Source organism: Marmota monax, unplaced genomic scaffold (genome assembly GCF_021218885.2).
Source record: "Marmota monax isolate L192 unplaced genomic scaffold, Marmota_monax_Labrador192_F-V1.1 WCK01_AAM20220418_F8-fsc00456, whole genome shotgun sequence".
Lineage (NCBI taxonomy): Eukaryota > Metazoa > Chordata > Mammalia > Rodentia > Sciuridae > Marmota > Marmota monax.
The window spans coordinates 262,711-280,026 of NW_026694592.1; the positions used below are offsets into that span (position 1 = coordinate 262,711).

General features: G+C 34.1%; 1 protein-coding gene across 1 annotated transcript in view; it reads right to left on the reverse strand.

The window, feature by feature from the left end:
* The window catches only part of Cdh12 (cadherin 12), a gene marked incomplete at its 5' end in the record, with an annotated part of 195,156 nt that overhangs the window by 38,507 nt on the left and 139,333 nt on the right, over positions 1–17,316 (reverse strand). The gene's annotated exons all lie outside the window — the stretch shown is intronic.

The window sequence follows — 17,316 nt, forward strand, 5'->3', positions numbered from 1 at the left end:
TATATTATCAATCTCTCCACTTTACTTATGAAATTATAGAAATGAAACCATAGAAACAAGAAAGAATTTGTCCAAGTTTACATAGATTCAATGTTTTATGCTGATATTTGAACAAGTCAGTAATGATCCCCATATGATCATCACTCTGTATTATTACCAAATTGACAAGGGATATTATAAGGAAGAGCTCTGCTAATCATATGGTGTGGCGCACAGAACATTTACCAACATTATGTTTCTGGCAGGGGAACAAAAGATAGGTTCATAACAGTGGCTGAGAGCAGGTGACATTATTGCAGCTGGCCCATTGAAATACCCATGCCACAAAAAGTGATCCTGTGTTCATCATGAAAAGTCAGTTAAGGGAAGTGTATCTCCAAAGAGCAGGTTATTATTCTGGCAAGCTTGTTATTATTCTGATAAGTTTGTAGTTCTCATGTCATTGCAGTCAGAGATCAAAACTTGTTTGCCTTTACAAATGAGATTTATGAACTTAACTTGTCAATATTTGTTAGTAATTGATTTTCCCACCTGAAGTTACTGAATGTAATGGAACAGGGTATAAACCGTGCTATTAATCTTTTTATATCACGGCTGTTGATTTGAGGTGTGAGAATGCATTGAAGCCATGTGATTTCAGTGTAATAGCTTGTCTTATAGGAATGCTCTCAAAAATATAAATGAAGATAAGCTACATTTAAAAGTCAGGAAGCATGAGGATATAATAAGTCTAATTCTCTCTGTAGCATGTTCTTTTTTGAAGAAGAAAGCATTGTCTCACACTAGTCCTTTTAAGCACTTCTATTCAACTAAATATATGCCTAATTGAAGAAGAAAATTGCGATGACTGAATGTGTTTATCAGCTAGCATTTTGAAAAGAATTATCAATGCATACTATGCTCAATCATGCAACTCATTATATTTGCTGAGTGTACACCATGCAGTAGACACCTTGCTAGAGTTGAAACATGATAATGAAGTAAAATAAAGAGTTGGGGTTACACATATCAACACATGATCTTAATGACTGATAGAGGGATAGGGAAGACCATAGGAGAGCCAAGAAAAGGCAACAAGTGTAAAATCAAATGATTCAGGCAAGACATCCTGTGCATGATGTTTGGTGGCACTAGAAGGATATGGAGAAATGATCCTGAAAAAGAGACTGAAATACCCAAAGTGAAGGGGAAAAGATGGTATTTTAGAGAGCAATGCAACCACACTAGCAGACCTGTGAAAGTAGTATGGAGAATTATACATTGTTAGTAATTGCTACAGAAAATACTTGAGAGGAACAGTAATGAGAAGATGAGTGATTTAGTTCAAAGAAGGACTTACACATACTATTAAGGAGGTAGGCCACATGCTAAGGGAGATCAACACTGCTGAGCAGGGTCACTGGGGCTTACATTTAATCCCTAGAAAAGTAACTTGTTGGATGTATTTGAAGAGGATGAGACTGTGAGCATTTCTGGATCTCCAGAATCTTGCCAAAAGACAGAGAGTAAGCAGGGTTGTAAAGAGACTTGATTCAACAGGCTTTGAGGAGTGATGAGGACAAGTAGGGACACTTCAGCCCAAAGAAGACACAAGATACATTAGCTGACTTTAAATTGGTAGAAATGGACACGTGCAGGGGTGACAGAATTACTTGTTATGTTTTGAGAGAATAGGTAGGACTGAAGAAGAGAACATATATAAACACAGATTTCAGATACTTAAAGCAAATATGTTTATATTAGAACTGTAAACATTTATAAGGGGTTTCCTCAGGAAATAGTACACACTGTGGGCGATTTTGGAACTTGCTCCAGTAAGTTCCCACTTTGCTAAAATGTACTTCACCTTCCATAAACTTTATTGAGATATAATTTACATGCTAAAAAATTCACCCACTTCATCCGTAAAATTCATTCATTTTAGGTATCATGAATGTTGTGCAAGAATGTGGTAGTTTTTAGAAAATATTTCAAATTTATTAACTCTATATGTATATATTGTTACGTGTTTAATTTTCTGGAAATTTCATTTTTATGGATAAAAATTGTGATGGGGTCAAGGAAAAAAATAATTCTGTCCCTGAGGAGTTTTTAATGATAAAAGACATTCTCTTGCCTCCTGTTTAAAAGTTATTTGTTCTTGTGTAGGTAGACCTTGGTGCATGATTTATATTAGGTACTCTCCAATGTGACAGACAAGAACCAGTACTTTATATTATTTTTAAATTTAAATTTATCATACATTTCTAAGAACATTTTAGAATACCTCTCCAATATATTACTTGTTAATACTTTCCACATTCATTTTTAACTTCATGTACACACATGTATTAATATTTTAACAGACATATTTGAGAGCACCTTACAGGTTTCATATCCCCTGGATCCTAAATACTTACATGTTTCTCCAAAATCAAAGACAACTAATTTGTTCCAATATTGTTAAGGTTAATGTTAACAATTTGGTTAGTCCAGAAATAAATACTTACTCACACACTTAATCTCAGAATAAAGTCAAAATAAACAGAGGTGAGTTCCCTGTAATTTTAGGCAATTCTGATGCCCAGCCTATGGGAAACTACAAGTCAAAAATAGTGGCTTTAACTTTTTTATGGTTTAGATATTAGGTATTGCCCAAAATATTATGTGTGAAGAAATGCAAGAAGGTTTATAGAAGAAATGATGAGGCTATGAGAGTCTGAATCCAATCAGTGAGTTAATCCCCTGGTGGAATTAGCTAAGTGGTAACTAAAGGCAGGTAGGGTATGTATGGAGGACACGGGATGTCTTTGGGGTATGTATTTTGTATTTGGTAAATGGAATCTCTCTCTTTTCTTTTTCATCATCATGTGAGCTGCTTCCCACTGTCACACTCTTTTCATGTAATGTTCTACCTAACCTCGAGGCCTAAGGAATAGAACAGGCTGTCTATGGACAGGACCCCTGCAACTGTGAGTCCTCAAATAATCTTTTCCTCCTGTAAAATTGTTTTTATCAGATCTTTAAGTCACAGCAATGAAAAAGCTAACCTTTATTGAAATCATATGCTAAGTGGCAGAAGGAGACCCCCTTACCAAGAAAGGTCACTGACTAAATGTTTTCTCAGGGTCAATTAATCTGTGTTTACAGACTGATTTCACTTCACCAACTTTCATATTGCCCCACACTCCGTGGCAGGCCCAGTCTGATAGGCATAAACTTTCTCGGCTCTCCAAGATCAATATCCCTGAGCCCTTCCCCTATCTATGATCTTTGAAGTCCCACAGTATCAGATTCACTGAGGGATAGATGGGATATACTGCAAAATGATATAAGTGTGTTTTCTATAAAAAAAAGGTTGAGACATTTGTGAGGCCCAAAGAAGTAAGGTTGCCTAGGGTAGTTACTTGCTACAAAATGTTGAAAAAAAAAATGCGTGGCCATTTGCACAGAACCAAGGACTCAAATTGGCTAACTTTGCCACCAGAAATTTATAATCATACAAATCACGTTTCATCAGATTTTATGTAGTTTATATTTTCTGCCTTTTGATTAGATTGTTTATTCCTTTTACATATAAGGTCTTTGAATTAATATTGAATCTGCATTTGCCAGTTTTTTTTTTCCATAAGTTTTGTTTCTTTTTTCCTCTATTCCTTCTCTACTGTTTTCTTTTTCATTAAGTGAATATTTTGCATTGTGATATAAATCCTTATACTTTTTTTTCATTCATTTATTTTTTCTTATACCTATTCTGAGGTTTGACCATATACACCTTATCAGATTCAAATTCCCTAACTGAATTCCAGTACTATCTAGAAATATTGCCCCTATATAACTATGTGCTTTTTATTAAATATGGTATAAACATATTTACACCAACCTTTATGTATCTATGTCACAAGTCTAATAAAACATGGTAATAATTATGAAATATGTCTATTAAGGCTTAATAAAAGCAAGTAATTGGAGAAGAGCTTCAGAGCTCTGGGTTCTCAAGGACTCTGTTTCAGCCTGGGCAAATTCTCTGAGCCAGTGCTCTAGGCATTGGGTGAAGACAGCAGCCTGTGGACCTCCTGTTCTGCCTCTCATTGTTCAGGGTGTTTGGGCCCCACATTATTAGTCTTTACTGGGGTAGAACCTCCAGCTGTGTGTGGTACTGAGTGGAGGAGAGATTCTACTGGTCTCTTAGTCACACTCACTAGGAATTTAGCTTCTGAAACCTGGAGGTGGAGGGGATGAGAAATATTGGCAGCCTGACCCTCCTAGCAAACCATAATCTCTTGATTGGCTACTGAAGAGAGGGAAGACATGTCTCTTCAACCACACATACCCAGGGCAGGCATTTCTACCAAGGTAGCTGGGACATAGTAAGGGGGGAGGTAGTGGGTTTGGGTCCACTGCCAAAGTCTGTTGCTTTTCACAATTTTTTGTTGACTTACTTGAGTAAATAATTCTTCTTGTGCTGTTAGCCTTTAGAAAAGTTTTGAGAGACAGTAAATGATTGTTTTTTATTTTGATCATATTTTTTTTAAAAAAATTATTTGTTTATTTGTTTTACCAAGGAATGCCTCTGCAGAGTTCCACATTGGCCATTTATTAAGTGGAATCTCCATCAATTCTTACAATTATTTTCTTCCTTTATATTGCACTTAACCTGCATTTTATTTTTAAAATATTTCATTATTTGAGTCTCTACCCATCTTGGCAATGTGAACATCTTTCTTGCATGCAATGTAATATTCAATTAATACGTAGATTCCAAATAAGATAACATAGCTTGTATATATTTCCTGTAGGTGATTCAATCTCATTTCTTTCCCACTGCCTTTTAAATTATGTAAAAGTAGAGACTAGTTTTGTTCATCTTTCTGTTACCAACTGCCTGGGATAATAATCTCCACAGACAACTTGCAACTTATATTTTGCACTTAATTTGATGCATAGAAACGATTCTTCCAGTTTATATGACAGCTAAATATTTCCACTAGAAGGCAATAAGACATTTTAACATGTCTTATTCAGGAAAACCAATTTATTTTTTCTGATTTGCAGAAGAATTTATTAGCTTTAATACTCAAATTCCTAAATCCCAGAAAAAAAACTTCACATTCCCAGACAAAATAAAAATTTACCATTTTACTTATACTTAATACTTGGAGACATGTCATAATTTACAAATTTGATTCAAACAGAAATACAACTTTGTGTAGGTAATTACATACATTTTAAGTTTTTTGACAACATATAAAATATTCAATGATTTGTATAATGTATGCATAAAATAATATGTCAGGCTTGGGACTTAACTCAATAATATAGTATTTCCCTAGAATGCACAAGGCGTTAAATTCAGTCTACAAAACAAATAAAACCTCTAAATAAATAATAATATGTCTATAGCATCCTGTATCTTGTTACCATAGTAAGCAAATTTCATTTACTTTGCTCAGTCTGACACTGACATATAAGTGCACTGCATAAATTAACTATTACTGAAATGCAATGAAATAGTTTGAAGAACACTTATTTTCTGGACAGAATGAGTGATGTAAAATACCACTCATTTTTTTACAGTTAGGTGTAGAATCTTTCTTTCTAATGCACACTATTCTTAATTTCTACAAAATTTGGAAAATAATATGTACCTGACTGTGTAATTGTATTGTTAAAAAGATAAAATGTGTTGCTTAGACCCAGAATCACACGTGTCAACTTGCACTGTGTGTTTGTGTGTGTGTGTTTTCCCTTTCCTCTGTCTGTCCACATTATTTCATTTAATTTCCAGATAAAATGTCCTTCCATACCCACAAACTTATGCTTAGTTCTAGCATCAAGTTATGCTATACATTATCTTCAACTTTAAAATACCTGAACTACAAAGCTCCACACAAATCTCTCAAATACAAACCATGAGCACCGATTCTCAGGCTCTATATTATAAATGGTTTCTGTGTTTGGCTCTCATTCACCATTTTATGTCATCCAGATTTTAGATTGTCCCCTTGTGAGATTTGGTACCCCTTTTCTCTGGATGCTCTCCTATGAGGAAGCCCTCTGACTTCTGGAATATGGCTGAAACTTATACGGACTAGTATTTTCCTGATGCCCTGCCTTCACATGACTGACTGAATCCTGTGCCCAATGAAAGAATAAATGTTGAACAAGAGCTATCATTTTTTATTGTGATATTTTACCCAATATAACAATTGGGAGACCAGTAGCAGAAAAAAAAAACTGCCATGATCTAACTGACAATGAAACCACAATTATAATTTTTGAACATTTCCAAAAAGACATGGCATAGTTTCTAAATATAGAAGGGCTTTTCAGGAGATACAACTTCCTAGAGACAACCATCATACACTTTGAGTTTCCAAGAGTCTTCATAAAATCTAAGGATAGATTGATATTTACTTGCAACTAATCCCAGCAGTGTAACCTGAACGTATAATTTGTTTAAACACACCCTTTTCAATGAACAAGAGACATAACTATAAAGTATGTTTGTACCATATTCTACTTACTCAGTAATAGATGAGATTTAAATGAAAAACTAGATACTTATGATATGTGAAACAATTCATACAATTATTCAATAACTATTGCAAAGAAAACTGGTTTAACAATTGAATAGAAAAAAAAAAAAAAAAACTAAAACAGTAACCTGACCTGTGAAGGCTACCTGATAGAGTACAGTTTTTATTACTTCTCTGTAAATGAGTTTTTAGAAATGCCTCAAAAACTTTTATTCTCTTCATTAGGTAAGCATTCCCCTTAAAATTGTTTCTTTTAATTTACTTAAATAACTTCCTCTGAGTTAATGGAAATGCTAACTTTGACCCTGTCCTAATTCTCAAAACATTTTGTAAAAAGTACTTGATGGTATAGAACTATACTAAAACTATTACATCTTATACTTAGGTAATAAAATGTAAAAATAATGATTCAGGTCAATGTAGGAAATAGTCTTTTGTTTAGGTAATAATTATATATCAAAATCTCTTCATTCTTATCTCCTCTAAGTTGCTAATATTTTGTTGTTGTTGTTGTTGTTGTTGCTGCTGCTGCTTTTGTCTTTGGGCAGCTAATGAAATGAAAGTCAATTGAATCTATTTGCAGAAACATTTTACTGAAAACTTCAGCCATATACATCAACACTCGGAGTGTAATTGCTTCCTTAACAATAACAATTAAGCTTTAAACTTTTTTATTAGAGATCTCAGTGTTTATATGAACCTTTTTAGACAAACATAAGTTTAAAAAGGTTCATATAAACACTGAGATCTTTATTTCTTTCATTTATTTATTTCTTTATCTTATATTTCTCCTTATTTTTAATTTTTCTTAAAAAATTTAAAGTTGTATCTCAGTTTGGATAGTTGATTGTTTGTTTTAGATGTTTAATGACAAACTAAACACATTATAAAGTTAGAATGTTTAAATAGTTAGCACTCTTGCTGGGACGTGGGACACAGTGAAAGGGGAGGCTAAGGAAGGAGGATTGTAAGTTTCAGGCCAGCCCAGGAAATTCACTGAAACCTTGTATCAAAATAAAATAAAAAGAACTAGGGACATAGCTTAGTTGTAAAAACACCCTGGGTTCAAGAGAGTATTAGAGAGTAACACACACACACACACACACACACATACACACACAGATGTTTCACTTCTTTGTTTAAATTTCTCATTTGGATATAAGTAATATGCTTAGAATAGGTGTCTAAAGAGGTATAAATATAAAATAAGTGTCATTAAAATTATATTTGTTTTTTTTAGAGAGAGAGAGAATTGTAATATTTATTTTTTAGTTTTCGGCGGACACGACATCTTTGTTTGTATGTGTTGCTGAGGATCGAACCCGGGCTGCAGGCATGCCAGGCAAGCGCACTACCGCTTGAGCCACATCCCCAACCCCTAAAATTATATTTGTTATGTATTCATTTTCCTTTAATTTTCTCATACTTTCCTCTTTTTTTTTTTGGTATTGAGGATTGAACCCAGAGGTGCTTTACCATTGAACTATATGAACTATATTTTCATTCCTTTTAAGTTAAGACAGGGTCTCACTAAATTGTCCAGAATGGCTTCAAAATTGCCATCCTCCTGCCTCTGCCTCCTGAGTACCTGTGATTACAGTTGTGCACCAAGATGACAGGCCTGTTTTTGTTGTTGTTGTTGTTGTTTGTTGTTTGTTTTTTTCTTAAACAGTCACACATTGTATTCTAACTATGAATCTTTTTATACATCTGCATGTCAGTGTTCAGACTCCCCTGTACTCTGCCATTCTCTTTTTCTATGTGGACCATGTATTTTGTCTTTAGATGCTCTCAGAGAAAGATTTTTTTTTTCTTTAAAGAAAACATCATCTGTTCCCAGAGCTTTATATGTGACCTTTTGTTCAATTTGTTGAGACCTTGAAGCAGCTTGCTGTAATGGTGGAAAATGTGGTTTACACCAATACTGAGCTTGGTTTCTGAACTTGATATCTTGAATATAAAACACAGATTCTCAGTTTTGTTATGTATTGAAACATACGGATAGCAGGGTTTGATAATACAAATAAAGAATGTGCTTAATAAATGTAGGCATCTCATCCCTAGAAATATTTCTAACTCTGGATCTGCATCCTTCATTGGGCCGTGATTCTCAATTCAATACAGCTATTTTCTGAATTCCCTGCAGCACTAAATGCACATTTTGCCTTTGCTCCTGTTGTTCCCATGAAGGGTCCTCAAGTCCTTATGAGTGACATCCATCACTTCTTTCCTACAAAATCCTCCTGTGTTATTTCTTTCGTCTAACCTACATATTTGAATTGATGTTGATGGTGGTTTCTCTAAAATGAAAATAGCAAAACAAGAGTTTTGTATTTTGTTTTGTTGAGTACATAAGAAGTTCCTTTCATTAGAGTTCATCAGTGAGTTCCCTGTTCAGTCATAGGGCCTTGTACTTACATGGGTGCACTGTATTATTTTATAAGAACATCTGACTGCTCTTATTAACAATATCCAAGCCAGAGGCTAGACATGGAATTTCTTAATTTATATCAGTGAGTGTTAAACATACTTATCCTGAAGTACTTTCCAGATAGCTTCATCATAACTACTTCATATTACTGCCTTGAAGTAGTATATGTTTGTTCAGGTCATCATTAATTTTATTTACTGTCTCTAGGAGCCATGGTAAATGGTCTGAATATGTTTGCTATTTTATCTAAAGCTATTTACCATTTGTGTCTTAAAAGCTTATATTATGTTTTAAAGAATCTTTTATTTCTTCTAAGTAAGCTTAATTTCCTACAACTAGACATGTGTACTCTTTAGTTAATTTACACTAAAATTATTCACATTCTAATAACTCATTGAATGGTTTATGACAGCTTATTTAATGGACTAATTTCTTTAATTTTCTAATTATTATTGACTGTTACAGTATTTTTTTGGGAAAATATATGATGATTATTTACTATGCATTTAAAATAACTAAGTATTATAGCCAAAACACATACATACACAGTTTCAAGTTAGTGTGACAAAAGAACTATTCTCCAAAAGCAACTGAAGAAATTATAGAGAGAATGAATGGAGCCAAGTGTTGTGGCACACACCCATAATCCCAGCAGCTCAGGAGGCTGAGGCAAGAGGAGCACAAAGTTAAAGCCAGTCTCAGCAAAGGTGAGGCACTAAGCAACTCCTATCTCTAAATAAAATACAAAATAGGGCTGGGGATATGTCTCAGTGGTTGAGTGCCTCTGAGTTCAATCCCTGTTACCACCACTCTGCACACACACATACACACAAAAAAAAAAAAAAGAAAGAAAAGAAAGAGAATGGAAAGGGTTTTTTTAAATGTGTGCTCCCTCAGCACTTGGAGATAAAGCAAGTAACCTGAACCACTAGCAAAAGGAAAGCTTAGCAATTCAGGTCCATGATGCATCCCATGTTCACCTGGGTGGTCTGAACTCTTGAGGAGTTATCTAAGGCAAAACAGGTTAGCCTCTGAAATAAATCACCATCCTTCCCACTATAGTGACACGGCATAATTGAATGTATTACTAAACTAATATAAAATTTCTTTGTAAATAAAAGCAAATTAATTGGCTATCTAGTTCCAAGGCTTATAATAATGAGAACTTGGGGATCTAGCTGTATTTCTTCAAATCTTTTGCTATCCTTCCTGAAGACATGATTTGATCTTCTGGGAACTTGATTTCTCTCTCTGTAAAATAATATTAGCTATTCTATTGTGTGTGATGTGAGACGTGCACATCCCAGAACTAGTCCAAATTAAATATGATGATATCATTATATGTTTATAGTCACTTGCTACCAATATAAATAAATCCTTATTTGGATATAAGTTTTGAGGGAACAGAATGTTTTTTCCTAGTGAAAACAAAATAAGCAATGCATGCTTGTAAGAGTGTTGTTGTCCTTTAGTATTGTCAACTAGAAATATGTTATATGAGCAAGATTCGGAAGGACCAATAACATGATAAGAGCATGTCTACAACAAGTATACCTAATTGTCTCCCAGGGGCTGGTTCCTGCTGAGTTTACAAGCAATGGTTACCCAAAGAGATTAGGTGAGATTACAGTTATGAAAATCAAATCACTGATAAGTTTTAAAATGTATTTGAACAATTATGAAGACATGATTTAGCACCACATTTTTATTGTTCAAAAAATCACGTTTCCTATCACTAAAATAGTTTCTTATACTCCACTTCTTTTCCTTCATCCTAGACTTCTGCTTTCACAGGTACCAAAATGATATGCATATTTCATTGCCAATTCCAAATTACTGGAAGAACATTTAAGAGGCAGAGCCTAGTGGAAGGAAGTTACCTCTATCATTGGGAGCAAGACTATGACAGGGATAGTGAGAGCAGAACTTTTTTTCTTTGGTTTTCTGGTCACCCAGAGGTGGACAGACCTTCTACGCCCCACTTTTCCACTGCATAAGATACTGAGATGCCACAAATCAAAAGCATCTTGGCCAAGAACCTGTGAACTGAAACCATAAGCCCAAATAAGCCATCTTTCATTTAAGTTTATTTTTATCATGTATTCTGTGACTGTGATGAAGAGCTCACTAACATGGTACTATTTAACAATAACCCCCAAAATGTGCAAGTGAAAACCTACTTGATTCAATACTTTATTGAACAAGCTTTAAATGCAATATGCAAAGTTAATATTTTTGGAAGTAAAACATGTATCCTAATATGTAATGCAATGTTATTAATAAAATGTAGTATGCATATGCATATGTATATATGCAAGGGCATTTTTCCAAATCTATCATAAGCAGAGGTGTGTGTGTGTGTGTGTGTGTGTGTGTGTGTGTGTTGACCTTTTTTTCTTAAGGGCTTACATACATGAGAATTTTGATATTATATTTATAGAACTTATGCTCTATTGTCATAGCAAAAAGCAGTTTGATCAATCTCTTCTCAGAAAAATTTCTTTCCTCCCCCACTCTTTTTTTCCCTTTGTGTAAAATAATTCTCTGTTCTTAGCTTCTATAAATGCAGTTAATGAAAGCTAAATGCCATCAGCATATTTGCAAGTAGACTTCATACAAAAACCAATTTCAGAAAAATAATTCTCTTGAGGGTCCTAAATCCTAAGAATAGCATAGTTGTGACAAATTCAATAAGGCAAACTCCCCAGAGATTAACACATTCAGCTGTTACTGCAGTTTCTAAATTCAGTGTCCCCTTTAATGCTTGATTTGCCTTGAGTTTCTTTGAAGTATTTCAAATCAAGTCCTGTCTGCTTTTTCTCTTTGGTCCACCAATATTTGTACACAATATCTTTATGTTTTTCATTTAACATTTTTGGAGTTGTTTCTGCTCATTTGATTCTGCAGGTTTTCAAGTGATGTAAGAATTCATAATGTATCTTTTAGTGGAACTTAGTTTTAACTATTGTAAATAGTTAGCTGTTCCTAACTTAATAAAATATTCCATGAAGAATAGTTTATGGCATAGAAACCAACACACTATTTGTTTCTTATTGTAAACTTGAAACATACTTCCTTTTCTAGAGTCCAGTTGGTTTTATGACTCTAGTAAGTTTTTCCTGTATTATATTTTATCAGTTAGTAGAAGAGAATTATTTCTGTTTTCATGACCACTTTTTATTTTAAAATACTGATGATTCAGATAGGTATCAGTAGGAAAACTAGTACCTATAAAACTTTATAAAATATTTATTGAGATAAAATATTTAATACTTTTTAGAACTGCAGCCTTATCTCTTTACTTTGTATTTGCAATGTGAATTTTAATTATATATATATTCTTAGAATCATTTAAAGAATGTATGCACTACAAGAATTTGTTATATATACAGATATATGGTCATAATCCATAAAAAATACATATGCAGTGTTTCTTGGAAGCAAGTCCTATCAATCAATTACTGAGTTTCCCATGTATCGTGCTATATTTGTAAACAAAATATTTAATCATTTTGATTTTTGCTTCATACAGAAAATATTTATAAATGAATAGTTTGCTATTTGGTTGTAGTTTGTAATATAGAAATCAAGTCATTAATTTAACCAATATTTATTTACCTACCCCTATGTTCTAGGTAATTATATTAGTCAGCTGTGTATTGCTGTGAGCAAAATAACTCTCAAGAATAATTTAGAGTAGAAAAAATTATTTTGGGATCACAGTTTCAAAACTTCAGTCTATGGTTGGCCAACTCCATTGCTCTAAAGTTATGATGTAGCCGAAGAAAGTCACACAACCCATGGCAGTCAGAAATGAGGGTCAGGAAGAGAAAGGGAGGGAGGAAGGGCATAGAGACAAATATATTATATTATTATAATTGTATATATATGTAATATGATGTTATATATAATATAATACAAGAACCAGGCTTCCAGTGACATTCTGTATTGTATGATATATAATATAATATTATATACAATACAATATATATAATATAATACAATACAATTTTTTCTGGATCATGATCTTTATATCTTTATATATAACAAATTCTTATAGTGCATATATTCTTTAAATAAATATATATTATAATTATATATATAATATAATATATGTATTATATTATATATAATACAATACAGACTTCCTTTAGCTATGCCCCATCTGCCTACAGTTACCACCCAATAATCCATTCAAGTTATTATTCCATTAAATATATTAATCCACCAATTATCTTCTAGCCCTAATCACTGTCAAAAAGCCCTACCTCTGAACCACTGCTTCATGGGGTGACATTTCTAGAACAAATTATAACATTAATGTTTGAGGTATGTGGGACTCATCAAGACCAATGCAGAAGAGAGGGGCTTGGTGGATTGTGATTATATCTCAGCGACTATTAAGACTGAGACAGAAGAATTGTGAATTTAGGTCAAGCTTGGGCAACATAGTAGAACCCTGACTACAAACATAAATAAATACATAGATAGATAGATAGATAGATAGATAGATAGATAGATAGATGATAGATAGATAAAAAGCCAGTGAAGAGCAGTATCTGGCCTTCTGAAGTTTATATGCTGAATAAAAAGTAACAAATCACATATGCAACTCATAGAATGTGGCAGATTAATCTAGAAATATTTTATACCACCACTTCTTTTAATCATCACAAAATTCCTGCTAAGGAAGATAAAAAAAAATAGAATGGACATTTTTTGAACATGTAGTATCTCCCATCCAATTTTATCAATAATTAAAATAAATTTTATCTGTTGCCTTAGCATGCCATATGGGAAGCTTGGCCTCACTTTTGTATCTCTTCCCACATGTGCTTTGTGAATAAATGTGTATTTTTGCCCACCTGATTAAATTTATGGTGTATTGAAAAAGTAGCTAGTAATAGATACACTTGTTGCAGTCAGACTTGAAATCATTTTTATGACCTTTATTGTAACAAGTTCTACCACAAAGGGTAGACAATACTAGGGGCAGAAGAAGAGTGCATTAAAAGGCAAAGGCTGGAAGAACAAAGAGGAAACTATTTACAAATTAAACTAAGAATACTAGGGAACTGTGTGGTAAGTTTGCCAGGCAGAAAATCAAAACCAATCTTTCTTTGAAGTTGGTTTAGTTCTTGGTGATGGTATTACTTCTGGCTTTACTGTGCTCAGTGATAATGATAATAATAATAGCAGTAATAAAATATCCAGAGATAAAGATTAACACTACTAAATTTTACCTTGCATAGTAACACTGTGAAAAGACGTTAAACAAAGAAAAACAAAACAAATAGATAGTACCCAAATGTGTCAAATAATTATAGATTTGATATTTAGTTTTCAGAACATACTTTCACTATCATTGTTAAGTGAGCAAACATTTTTTTACACCAAATGAAGATGACTCAACAGGATATTTCGACAACTGGCATGATTCAAGTTTGTTGTTTACTCCATGAACATGGACCAGTTTCATGTTTTCAAAACAATTCTGCCTTCTGACAACTCCTCACAGAATCAGTTAGATCCAACTTCATCTTGGAAGCAGGCACTACTCATTAGAAGAAAGACTAGGGTGTGACTTTAACATAAAGTGGCATTGACATGACTCCTATGACATAAACAATGAAACTTGAAAGCCCACTTGTGCAGGATAATTTCTCTGAAATGTATCCTTCTTTTCCTTCTCACACCAGGATCATGAACTTGACAATTTTCCTGGGTTTGAAACTGTCCCTTTACCTAAGGATGTGTTCTACTTATATAATCTTTAAATTTTTCTGTGTGAAAGGGTTTTGAAGTATTGCATTAGAAGGACAACTTTTGTTAATGTTTTTTTGTATCATCATGTAATTCAACAATTAAAAAATTGAATGTGATTTCCACATATGCAATTGGACTATTACCCCAATTCTCTTTTATTAAACTGTAGGGAGTTTTAATCAGTGGGTTTTTTTAATGTTTTCATTATTTTTTGTTACAATCTTCAGTATTTCTATAATAGCTTTACACATTTATTTTAAAAAAAACTATAATTTTGTTTGCAAGGCATTTTCTACTCATTCTCTTTAGATTAACTGGAACTGAAACATGTTGCAATGCTGACATGCAGAAAAACAGCCTGAGCCCCATGAGTAAACTGGCCAGTACTTGACCTGAAAAGTAAGGTATGCTCATTACTATTATTTTGCTCCCTTTTTGTGAGACAGATGTGCTTCTTTAAGAGTTCTGTCCTGATCACAGATGTGCTATAGAAAATAAAGAATCTGTTGTGATCTGAGTGGCCATGCTCCCCTTGTATATATATATTGATGTTTTAACCTGCAATGTAATGGTATTACAGGTCAGCATTTTGTGGAGTATTTAGGTTCAGAGGTGAAACCCTTATGGATGGGATTAGGGACCTTTGCATTTCTATACATTATGGGCATTCAGAGTCATCCTGCATAAGGCACAGAAAGAAGAAAAGAAGTATAAAGAAAGTTTCTGTCTACTTAGAGAACAGGTATAAAATCTCCAACAAGTGTTGTAGAAGGTAGATGGTAAAACCATTCTGTTGAAGTTCAGAGAGGAATAAAGAACATACTAGGAACTGGAGGAAAGGTGATATTTATTATCAAAGATCAAAGAACTTGGGGAAGTGTGTTCATATTCTAGCATTTTGTGGAACATAGAACTTTCAAGGTGTGAAACTTACTATTTTTTACTTTGTGTTTTCTACACAAAGTGTTGGAGAAGAAACTTGGTTCATTCTAATTACTTATAGCAAAATGTGGAGGGAAATTAACTAAAGATGGAATGGTTAAGCCAGTGGGAATCATAATCTTAAAATGTGGAAATAGCTCATCCATACAGTAAAACATGAGAAAGTGTGTTGAGAAGAGCACAGTAGGGGTTGGCAGACTACTCATTTGATAAAGGGATTCCTGTGGGTGTGAACAACAGACTCCAACCACCATAACAACAAAAGCCAGGAGTAAAGATGTCATCACAGCAGCAGCAGCACTGCCAAAAAGGACTGAAGAAAGCAGAGAGTGAGAAAAATGAAAGAAGACTCTCAGACTTCCGAAGCCCTACAGTACCTTCAGCTGAGAACATGTGCTTTCCTTCAGTTCAAAAGAAGAAGGACTCCAACATAATTCAACCTTCCTAGGGCTAGGTTCATGGCTGCCTTCCCAGTGATTTCACAGTGCAAGATCAATGCCTATAGAGCCAAAGGGTGAGGATGCCAAATAGAGGGCTGGGAGGCCACCTTCCTACACGGGTAGGGCCAACATAGAGAGCCACAGCATGTGTAGAGTCCTGCTCAGGAGTAGGGGTGATGTTAGCACCCTGGTGAGTGCAAAAGCTTGGAGCTCTGCCTCAGTGGTCCAGGAGGGCAGAGTACTGACCAAGAGAAGGATTATTCTTAAATCTTAGGGCTGAAGGGAATCTGGCCTGCTATAGTCCACATTCACATAGGACTTGTCATCACTTTTGCATTGTCTGTTTTTCCCTTTTTGAATGGTGATGTCTGACATAGGTCCCAGAATTGTATTTTGGGAACACATAACTTGTTTGGTTTCATTGGCTCATAGCTGGAGGGAATTTTTGCCTCAGCATGAATCTTACCTTGAATCTCAACCATATTTGGTTTAGATATTATTTAGGTGAGACTTTGTACTTTAACTCAAATGATTATGTTGGAATAATTTGAGACTTTGGGAGCTCTGGGGATGGAATGAACATATTTTGAAGGTGAGAACAAGAATCTTGGTAGGTCAGAATGGAATGTTAAGGACATAGTGCTTGTGAACATCTTACCCCCTTAAGTCATGATACAAAGTCTGAACCCCCAATATGATGGTATTAAGAGATGGTGGTATTTAAGCTGTATGAGTGGGGCCCACATGCTCTTAAACAGTGGACCACAGAGAACTTTCTGTCTCTTTCTGCCTCATGACCACTGAAGAAGATGACCACCATCTTCTAAATATTCACCAGATACCAGACTTGCTGGCACCTGGATTTTGAAAGTTACAGCCTCCAGAACTCTGAGAAATAAATGTTTATTGTTTAAGTCACCCAGTCTGTGGTAATCTAAGACTACAGCCTAAACTGACTGAGCACCCCATGGGATAGATTCAGATGAATACAATTAAAACAAAAACAAAAACAAAAACAACAACAAAAAAAACATGCTTTCAAACCACTTCTTCAGATTGTGCTATCTACAGTGATGTGCTTTCTAGCACTGAATACATGATGCAATTTTTTTGGTATTTACTTACCACATGTCATAAAATCTTAAGAGATATGTTTATTCCTTTCTATATCAATAGAGTATTTTTGTTTTAAAAGACTACATAACGTTTTCTTAATTTG